This window comes from Leopardus geoffroyi, chromosome C2 (assembly GCF_018350155.1).
Source record: "Leopardus geoffroyi isolate Oge1 chromosome C2, O.geoffroyi_Oge1_pat1.0, whole genome shotgun sequence".
Classification (NCBI taxonomy): Eukaryota; Metazoa; Chordata; class Mammalia; order Carnivora; family Felidae; genus Leopardus; species Leopardus geoffroyi.
The window spans coordinates 4,752,761-4,762,685 of NC_059333.1; the positions used below are offsets into that span (position 1 = coordinate 4,752,761).

The following is a 9,925-nucleotide window of genomic DNA, read 5'->3' on the forward strand; positions in this document are numbered from 1 at the left end:
CGTCAGGCTTCCCTTTAAATACCAACTATCCTGGGGCGCCTGGGTGGCTCGGTAGGTCAAGTGTCTGACTCTTGGTTTCAGCTCAGGTGATGATCTCACGGTTCGTGAGTTCGAGCCCTGCGTCGGGCTCTGTGCTGACAGCGTGGAGCCTGCTTGGGATTCTCTGTCTCTCTCTGGTCTCTCTCTCTCTCTGCCCCTCCCCTGCTCAAGCTCTTTCTCTCTCTCTCCCAAAATAAGTGAATAAACATTTAAAAATTTAAAGAAAGGAATAACTCACCAGTCTATTTCACCTATATTTTATGTTCACACAGGAATAGCCAAGTAGGACTGTAAACCTCTTTCAAAGATACAAAACAAAACCCCTAAGTGATAAGAAAGCCTAATGGTAACATATCTTTCTCTTTGTGGTTCACGAAATGATGGTTCTTTCTGCTCAGGTGTGTATTTGACCATCGTGGGAGTCAACGGCACAGAACAACCTATGTGGACGTACTCGCTGGGTAGGAATCAGTCAATGTTTACCTTCCCTGAACATGTCTTGGATGTTAAGACTTGCCCCCGGGTTGTGTGTTTCTGGGATCTGGGGGGTGCCTACCAGAGCTGTCAGCCTTCCTCAGCTCCAGGGCTTGGTCAGAACGGCCTCGTTCCCTCCCTGTAACCACACAGCTCCGTCCTTCCCATTGTTCTGGGAACCGCTTCCAGTCCTCATTCTGGAGACTGGGGTTTGGTTGGGATCCCATAGGTGATGCTGGGTGGGGGGACAGTGGGGGGGGGGGAGCGGGAATCCTCTTTGCCAGAGTTAGCATCCTTCCGGAGTTCACAGCTCTCCTGCGTACTTGGAATTTTACATCATCACGATTCATTGATATTAACACCAAGGCAGGCGGAGTCCCTGAGTGGCGGAATCAGGAGCGGGTTGGTGGCCACAGACCACTCGTTCGGCTGCAAGCACGTCTTCTTTACTGTGTCATATTTGTTTTGGTCAGCTTCTGAAAGCCTCTTTGTGTCCCTTTCCCGGTGAAAGTCTGGAGGAAGACAAATTCGAGCATCTGTTTGGACAGGGGCCATTTGGAGAACGGGACTGTCCTCTGTGTGGATTTATGAGTTTGTCGGAGCACAGAACAGAAGTGCGGAAGGGAGGCAGTGAAGGAGACAAACAAGGAAGAAGGTGCGGAGAAGAGGCAGGTGAGTCTCTGCACCCCTCCCCCCCGCTCCCAGCGTCAGTCAGATCTGGGTCATCTCCGCTGGAAGGAGAAGTAACGTGGCCTGGAAACCACCCCCTCAAGGTCCGGGTACAGAAGCCCATCCCCAACCAACAAGCTCAGGGTATGACGGCCCACGATGGGTGGTCCCGGCAGGGTCGGAGGAGAAGGCAGGTGGTCCCCTAGACCACAAAGAGGCAGGGCCCTCCCTGTACCTAAAGTAGCCAAGCCTAACATCTGACCTGCTTGCCCCTGTGGGCTGCCTGCTGGGGGATGGGGGTACAACTCCTGGTCTGGCAGGTCCCTTAGTGAACAGCCAGGACCCAGAGGGGAGAGGACAGGGCTGCAGGTCACGTGGGGATCCCATAACAAAAAGGAGGGGGAGGGAGGCTGGGGCAGCCCCGAAAGGCCCAAGCTTGTCTGGCCCCTGCCCAGAGCTTCTCTGGTGTTTCCCTGTGACCTCTTAGAGACATGCCTGGAGTCCCATCAGCAGAGGGAGGCTGGAAGGGTGGGTGGGCAGATCTGGAGCAGCTATGGGAGCACTCATTAGAAACATCAGAAGTCCCATCGGAGTGCTGCGCACAGGGTGGCCGGCAGCCTTTGCCTGCAGAGTCAAGGGCTCAGGACCACCCGCTGGGCTCAAAATGGCAGCCGCTCTTAGCCGTTGCCCACCTGTCTCCATGCTGCCTCTGCACCATTTCCGAGGAGAAGCATGTCAGCTCACCCCACCCCCAGGTTCATTCTCCGCCCTCCCCTGGAGACCCCCACTGGTTACAGAGAGTCCAGGCTAGCCCCCCAGTTGCATCCGTCTTAACGTTTGCTTATGTGTGCAGACAATGAGAAGCTCCCAGACTCACGAGGAGAGTCTGGCTGAAAGAGGGCCATCGAGCCAATACTTCCTGAGCTGATTTTGAGCTAACATTGTTTCCCCCTCAGGGAAGTCTCAGAACCTATCACGTGAAGGAAAGAAGAGATTTTACTGTGTTTATTATTTTTTTGTTATTTTTTAAAAATTTCTTTTAATGTTTATTTTTGAGAGACAGAGCATGAGCAGGGGAGGGGCGGAGAGAGAGGGAGACACAGAACGTGAAGCAGGCTCGAGGCTCTGAGCCGTCAGCAAAGAGCCCGACGCGGGGGCATGAACTCAAGAACTGTGAGAATGTGACCCGAGCCGAAGTCGGACGCTCAACCGACTGAGCCACCCAGGCACCCCGAGATTTTACTGTTTTGAAAAGAATGAGCTCTTGGAGCTCCAAGAAGAGTTTTCGGAGAAAGAGGCATAATGTTTGAGAAGAAATGAAAAGCTGAGCAGGGACAGCAGCAGGCAGAAAGGAGAGAGCTGAAGCCCGTTGTGCTAGATGAGCCGGTCAGCCTAACTCTCGTAACTTGAGGAATGGTTACAACCCCAGAGCAAAAGGGCCGGGGAGGGAGAGCCACGAAAGGCAGTATTTACGACCGAGGGAAAGCCACCAGATCTTGTCTTTGACTTTGCAGAAGTCCAGGGAGAAGGAAGCTGGCGGAGGTGAAGAGACCTACGAGAGTTCCTTGAGCTGGAGACGTCAGACCACGAGGGTTCACCAACGTCCGGGTGGGGTGATTTCAAAAGGCACTTGGGAATTCCAAAGATACACAGGAAATTGTTTGCATCGTATGCCCCACGACAGGGCCTCCTCTGTCGAATACTGAGTGGCGGGAGACAGGCGCCGAACGCACCCAAGGTAAAAAGAGATCGGTCCCAGGGTCTGTCCTTCCCGCGGGAGGGAGGGGAGGACAGCATGGGGTGCGGGGAGGGGAGGTGTACAAGCGAGAGTGACCTAGGGTAGCGTTGAGCTTGCGGTTGAATCTGGACAGCTGTGGACAATATGACCAGAAGACGTGAGTCGTGTGACGGTTGAGAAAGAATTCTTGAAACAGAAGAGGCTGGTGGAGAACCAAACTGCTGGAAGTTTCACCTAGCCCTCCTAATTGGGCGGGGCGGGGGTGGAAAATGGGGGAAGGAGGAGGAAGAGGCCTAAGTCTGGCCTGGGTGGGGCGGGGCCAGATGGGGCTGGTGGCCGGGAGGGTGGGGAAGGTTATCTGAAAAGGGAGGGACACCACCCTGGTCACACTGGGGCTGAATTCTGAATCTGTTTTGCCTCCTGACACGGCCTTCCCCGTCTGTGAGGGGGGAGATAAAGCCTATTTCGTTGGACACTGGGAAATTAAGACACAACACATGCCAATCATCTCACACGGAGCTGGCACATTTTAAGCGCTTTAGCTATTATATTATTTTGTTTATTTAAAAAAAAATTTTTAACGTTTTTTTTTTCATTTTAGAGAGACAGAGTGTGAGCAGGGGAGGGGCAGAGAGAGAGAGGGGGAGACACAGAATCCGAAGCAGGCTCCAGGCTCTGAGCCGTCAGCACAGAGCCCGACGCCGGGCTCGAACTCACAAGCAGTGAGATCACGACCTGAGCTGAAGTCACACGCGTACCCAACTGAGCCACCCAAGCGCCCCGTTACAGTTATTGTTATTGATGGTGATAGGGAAACATAAGTCAAACCATATTTAAAAATTTTTTTTTTTTTAATTTAAAAACCTAGGATTTCAGTGATGTCATTGTGAAAAATTACCAGAAACTTGGGGAACCCGCTGGCTCAGTCGGTAGAGCATACGACTCTTGGCCTCGGGGTCATGAGTTCAGGCCCCATGTTGGGCATAGAGCTTACTTTAAAAAAAAAAAAAAAAAAAAAAAACAAGGTTACCAGAAACTCTTTCAATGTACCCTTCTGGGCATGTGCGGGCCTGGTCCTGTGGAAGGAGCCACCTTCCGGAAGCCCTGGGAGAAGAGGGTGGGGTTGGAGCCTGGCTGACCAGGGCTGGGTTGGGTCAGTTATGGTGGGTGTGGTTCGTTTGCTGTTTTTCTGGAAGGTTGGGGCTCTTTCCCCTCAGGTGGGTGGGGGCCGAGTCCAGAGCCAACAAGAAAGTCACAGGAAAGTTATGCTTCCTGCAAAGAGCAGGACGGAGGCCTGTTTACACAGCGGGATGGCAAGTATTCGTTTTTAAACCATAGTCACAGGATTTGAATGACAAGCCAACGGGGTACACAGCTGCTCCCTTCAGCCATCCAGTCTCCAGCAAAGGCCCACCCATACTCTTGCCTGATGCGGAGAAAGGGGCCAGAGTGGCTGCTCCCAGAGACCCAGGCACCTGGGGCTCTCACCTGGACATCCCTCCCTTGGGTCACTTGGGACCGTGGGGGTTTGGTTCCAGCAGGCAGACCTGCTGCTTGCCATTAGGACTGGACCTGGGGACTTTGGGGCTTCCTGGGGGTTTGGGGGACGAGCCCTCTGGAAGAAGTTTATCTTCTTAAAAAAAAAAAAGTTTATCTTCTTGGGACTCGAGTTTAAAGGTGGCCAATCTCCATTATTTATCAGCGGCCATAAGCCAGGCTCTTACACGCTTTCTGTCATCTACTCCCTAAGCAGCTGTGGGCAGTGAGCATCAGCACCCCCAGTTTACAAGCACCCCCAGGCCACTGAGACTCGGAGAACAAGGAGCTTGCCCCATACTAAGTGAAGGGGTTGCTGCCCCCCAGTCCTGGATCCTGCAGGAACTTCAGAAAGAATTTGAGGGCTTTTCCTTCATCAATATTTTTAGAGCATGTCCACGTAAGTGAAGTTTCTCTTTGGTTTTGAAAGAAAATCCTCTAATGCATCTGTACTTTACAAGGGCAGGGAACAGTAGCGTTCCGGTCACGAAATGGAAACAATCTTGCCCTACAGGTTCTGGAAGGCTGGAGGCTGGCTGCTTTCTATTTCCGAATGTCGCCATTGGGTGGTGAACTCGCCTTTCCGGCAAGTGACGGCTGCAATGTTTTTATTTTTCCAGCTCTTGGTGATAACCTTGGGCCCGGGCACTTTGTACTTGAAGGTGGAGGCTAAATAACTAAGTTCCTATCCTTGAGGACCTGTTGTCACCACCTGGGACATTGAGCCTGATGGAGTCCCTTGATGGAAACCACGTGTGGACCCTGGGGACGGGCTTGCACAACCCAGGGAAGGACAGTCAAGGTTATGAAAATCATTTTTGGCTCGGCGCCCCAGAATGGAGTCTGGGGGCTCCCGCCTGACCTGAGCCCTCGGTAGCATTTGATCCAGGGCTGACCATCCCGCCTCCGGTCTCTTTTCTCCGGGCTGTCTTCCACCCCTGCCCCGGTTTCCCTCTGTCCTCGGGCCTCAAGCCCAGGAGATGCCGGCTCCAAGTGGTACTTGGTCCGCCCTGTGGGGCTCTCCCAGAACCTTGAAGAAGGTGGCCTTGAAGTATCCCATCGGTGAGCAGGAGTCACCAGCTCAGCCCAGCCGTCTCCGCCTCAGCTCCCAACACGGAGGCCCTGCGGCCTCTGCCCCCAACGGGACACCTCCAATTCAACATGGCGGTCACAATGGGGACTTCTTCCGCTCCCTCTGGGCCTGCCCCTGTGACGACCCCCACACGTCACCCCCTCACTTCCCACAGGCCCTGCTCAGAGGGCGCCTGTCTCTGTTTCCAGTCCCAGCCAGCCAGCCCCCTCCCCACCCTGCCCAGGGGCCCCCAGACCCTGAGGCTCCCCTGCCATTTTGTGTTGCAATCTCCCTTCCCAACTTCCTCAATTTACCCCCTCCCTCCCTCTCCCTACTCCCCCTACTTCCTCCTCCCCACCCCTGCCCCTCACCCCTCTCCCTTCCTACTTACTCTCCCCCTCCCTCCCCCTTCCTTTACTTCCTCTAACCCTTTCCCTCCCTCCTCTCTCTCCCCTACCCCCTCCTATTATCCCCTGTCCCTCCCTCCTTTCCTTCCCTCTTCCTTCCCCCCCACAGCGCTTACACTTTATAATAAACCATACAGATGAGTCCCTCATTCTCTTTGCAATCCACTGTCCCCTGTCTCTCTCTGGGGCACACCTCCCTCCCACAGCACATAAGGTCCACGCGGGCCGCAGTCTTTGCCTGTTCTGTGTACGACGCATCCCAAAGGCCCAGGACAGAGGTTGGCGCGCTGAGGTGCTCAGCGCATATTTATTGAACTAGTGAAGGAAGGAAGGAATTACAGGGGCCCCCAGGTCCCCCCAGGCCTTCTCCTGCTTCCCGGAGTCCCAGCATATCCTGTTCCCCGGGTGGTCCTTAGAAGTCCTCTTGGCCCCTGTGGGCTGTGCTCGGTGAACCACCGTCTGCTCTCGGGAGTGGGAGGCCGCATCTCTCCTGGTGGGGTGCGAGGCCCTCTACTCTAGAACGCGGCAGAACCTTGGGCCCAGCACCTGTGGTTGGAAACTGTTCTTCATCTTCTGGCAGGAGAACAAAAGAAAAGACTATCAAGGAAAGGCTAGAAGCAGAAGCTGAGGACAGCGGAGCCTTGCTCCCTTCCCTCCTGCAGATGTTAACAAGAATATCCTGGTAAATAAAACTTTTATTAAACATGACGTCTTGGGGGGGTGGGGTGGGGAGGGCATCTGGGGGGCTCTGCCAGTTGAGCGTCAGACTCTTGATTTGGGCTGGGGTCATGATCCCAGGGTCACAGGGTTGAGTCCCGCCCGAGTGGGGCTCCGCACTGAGCGTGGACCAGGCTTGAAATTCTCTCTCTCTCCCTCTGACCCTCTCCCTCACTTGTACTCTCTTGTGCTCTCTCTCTCTGTCTCTCAAAATAAATAACTAACTAACCCCATAGGAGTTTAAGTGATTTGCTTTTAAATATTTCTTTATTTGCTTATTTTAAATGTTTATTTGAGAGAGAGTGGGCGATAGTGGGAGTGGGAGAGGGGCAGAGAGAGGAGGAGAGAGAGAATCCCAAGCAGGCTCCGCACTGTCAGCACGGAGCCAGACTCAGGGCTCAAACCCACAAACCGTGAGATCATGACCTGAACCAAAGTCATATATTTAACTGACCAAGCCACCCAGGTGGCCCAGGAAACACTTTTCTAAGTCATGGTTCTTTTAAGTCTATTTATTTCTTACTCTCACGATTTCTCATAGGATATACGTTTGTCTTATACACTTTAAGTATACTTTATATACTTTAAAATATCTTTTAAAAAGTCCTTGGGACGCCTGGGTGGCTCAGTTGGTTGAGCGTCCGACATCAGCTCAGATCATGATTTCGAGGTCCGTGGGTTCGAGCCCCGCGTCGGGCTCTGTGCTGACGGCTCGGAGCCTGGATCCTGCTTCCGATTCTGTGTCTCCCTCTCTCTCTGCCCCTCCCCTGCTCGCACTCTCTCTCTCTCTCTCTCCCTCTCAAAAATAAACATTAAAAAAAAAATAAAATAAAAAGTCCTTATGTTCTTTTGGAATTAAGATACGCAAGCTCTGTGAGTGGGTCTGGTCATGGAATCTCCGGGTACAAGGTTTTCGACTGTACCTGCCGCAGGAGAGAACACAGGAAGATGCTACGTGTACCCAGAGTGCCGTGTGCCTGGAAATTCCGCCGGGAAGGAAGCAGAAGGGGAAAACAGAGACGCAGTACATTGCATATGGGCCCATTCCCAGTCTGTTTATCTGTCCCGTACGTGGCCCAGCTGTCTTCTTCCCTTTCCACTCCTTGGCACGTTCTGAGGCTCGAGCGGGTATCTTCTATCAACCAGACCAACCGGCCCTACGTGCAAACATCTGAAGTAAAGCCGAGAACCCGTGTGACGGAGGCGGGCTTGGGAGGCTGGCCAGCGTTTACTGGGGGGGGGCCTCACCTTTACTGCGTCATTTACAAACCATCGACCCGGTGTCCCAGAAGAGGAAATTATGGGGCAGAGGGGTTAAGTCGGTAACCCCTGGGGAGGCACCTGTTGCGGGGTGATCTCGTGCTGAGAGCCTTTTGCACAATGTAACATCCTACACCCATTTAAGGAAGGCACCAGAGCTCCGGTATCTGTGCGTCTGTAGAGGAGAGGAAGAATAAATTACTCCAATGCCCGAATAAAATATTCTACTGCATGAGTATTCTACGATATCTAAAAAACAATATTGCGAGGCATGGTGAACAGTATCGTTAAGGGCTTCGCTAGCTCTTACCCTGTAAGAGGAGCTGCCTATATGTCCCCACTGTCACAAGAGGCCCAAGGTCCCCGCACCATCGCCCTACAGGCGAGGAGACCCTGTGCTGGGCCCCAGTCACCTCTGCAGAGGTATCCTCGGCTCCTGCCGGCCAGGACTGTCCCCCGATTACATCTCCCAGAGAGCAGCGGCAGCCCGGCTCGCTCTCTCCCCTCCTGAGAAGCACGGCCGAGTCCTGACGTTACCCGAAGCTGGGTTCGCCTCCTCAAGCCAGAAGGCACAACAACCAAGCCTAAGAATAGGACAAGGAAGGCCGTTCTTGGAACAAGCGAAGGAGAACACGGGGGAACTGTCCCAGAGCAGTGTCTCCTCAAACGACAAACGGGGGCACGTGCTCAACCAAGGATGATGCATGTGCAGGAAGGGGCTTGCGCCATAGGGCGTGCAGCCGGGAATTGGGGCGAAGGCCATCGTAAGGTGACAGAGTCCAGGTCCCCATGATGGAAGCCCCGGGCTGGCCAGGGTTTGGGGCCATCAGCCCACTGGCTCCCGCTGGTCTGGGATCTGAGCGCTCGAGGGGGGTTAGATCTTGCACTGGTAACTCAAGAACGTGTGGGGCCAGTCTGCACGTTGGAACCAGCGCGGGGGCTGATGGATCGTCCCTGATGCTATTAAGGCAACCTCCTGGCCTGATGGTGGCTGCTCGTTCTTGCCTTCTTTTCTTCCCTGGAAATGGTTAACTGCTGGGGGCTGTTCTGGAGTTCCAATATATCCCAGGAGGCTCTGCAAAAATGTGCTTTGGGCAAATAGCGCCTGTCAGGCATGTGGTGTGTGTCTCCATGGATGGGGGTCCCCAGATGTGGGGTGACAGTCGGGTGGAAGTCGGTTTGCCCAGGGGGTCGTAGGTTCACCTGAAGTAGAACCAAGGAGACAGAAGTTTACTGAACACACCGCAAGGGATTGGGGGGCAGGACAGCAGAGGAGGGACGGCAGGGGATTGGGGGGCAGGACAGCAGAGGAGGGACGGCAGGGGATTGGGGGGCAGGACAGCAGAGGAGGGACCGCAGGGGATTGGGGGGCAGGACAGCAGAGGAGGGACCGCAGGGGATTGGGGGGCAGGACAGCAGAGGAGGGACGGCAGGGGATTGGGGGGCAGGACAGCAGAGGAGGGACGGCAGGGGATTGGGGGGCAGGACAGCAGAGGAGGGACCGCAGGGGATTGGGGGGCAGGACAGCAGAGGAGGGACGGCAGGGGATTGGGGGGCAGGACAGCAGAGGAGGGACGGCAGGGGATTGGGGGGCAGGACAGCAGAGGAGGGATGGCAGGGGATTGGGGGGCAGGACAGCAGAGGAGGGATGGCAGGGGATTGGGGGGCAGGACAGCAGAGGAGGGACGGCAGGGGATTGGGGGGCAGGACAGCAGAGGAGGGATGGCAGGGGATTGGGGGGCAGGACAGCAGAGGAGGGATGGCAGGGGATTGGGGGGCAGGACAGCAGAGGAGGGACAGCAGGGGATTGGGGGGCAGGACAGCAGAGGAGGGACCACAAGGGATTGGGGGGGCAGGACAGCAGAGGAGGGACCGCAAGGGATTGGGGGGCAGGACAGCAGAGGAGGGACCATATTTAAAGGGGGAAGATGAGGAACTTTGGGGACAAGAGGGATCTTCCCTTCTTGGCAACTATGCCTGGGTGTAAGTAGCCATCGGTCAGGTAGGGCTTAT

At 54.8% G+C, this 9,925-nt stretch overlaps 1 long non-coding RNA gene across 1 annotated transcript; it reads left to right on the forward strand.

The window, feature by feature from the left end:
• The first annotated feature begins 272 nt into the window (after window positions 1-272).
• On the forward strand, window positions 273-3,167 carry LOC123575995. Its single transcript, XR_006701124.1, has 3 exons — window positions 273-500; window positions 987-1,185; window positions 2,697-3,167. It is a non-coding gene; the product is annotated as an uncharacterized LOC123575995 (long non-coding RNA).
• Window positions 3,168-9,925: the final 6,758 nt, after the last annotated feature.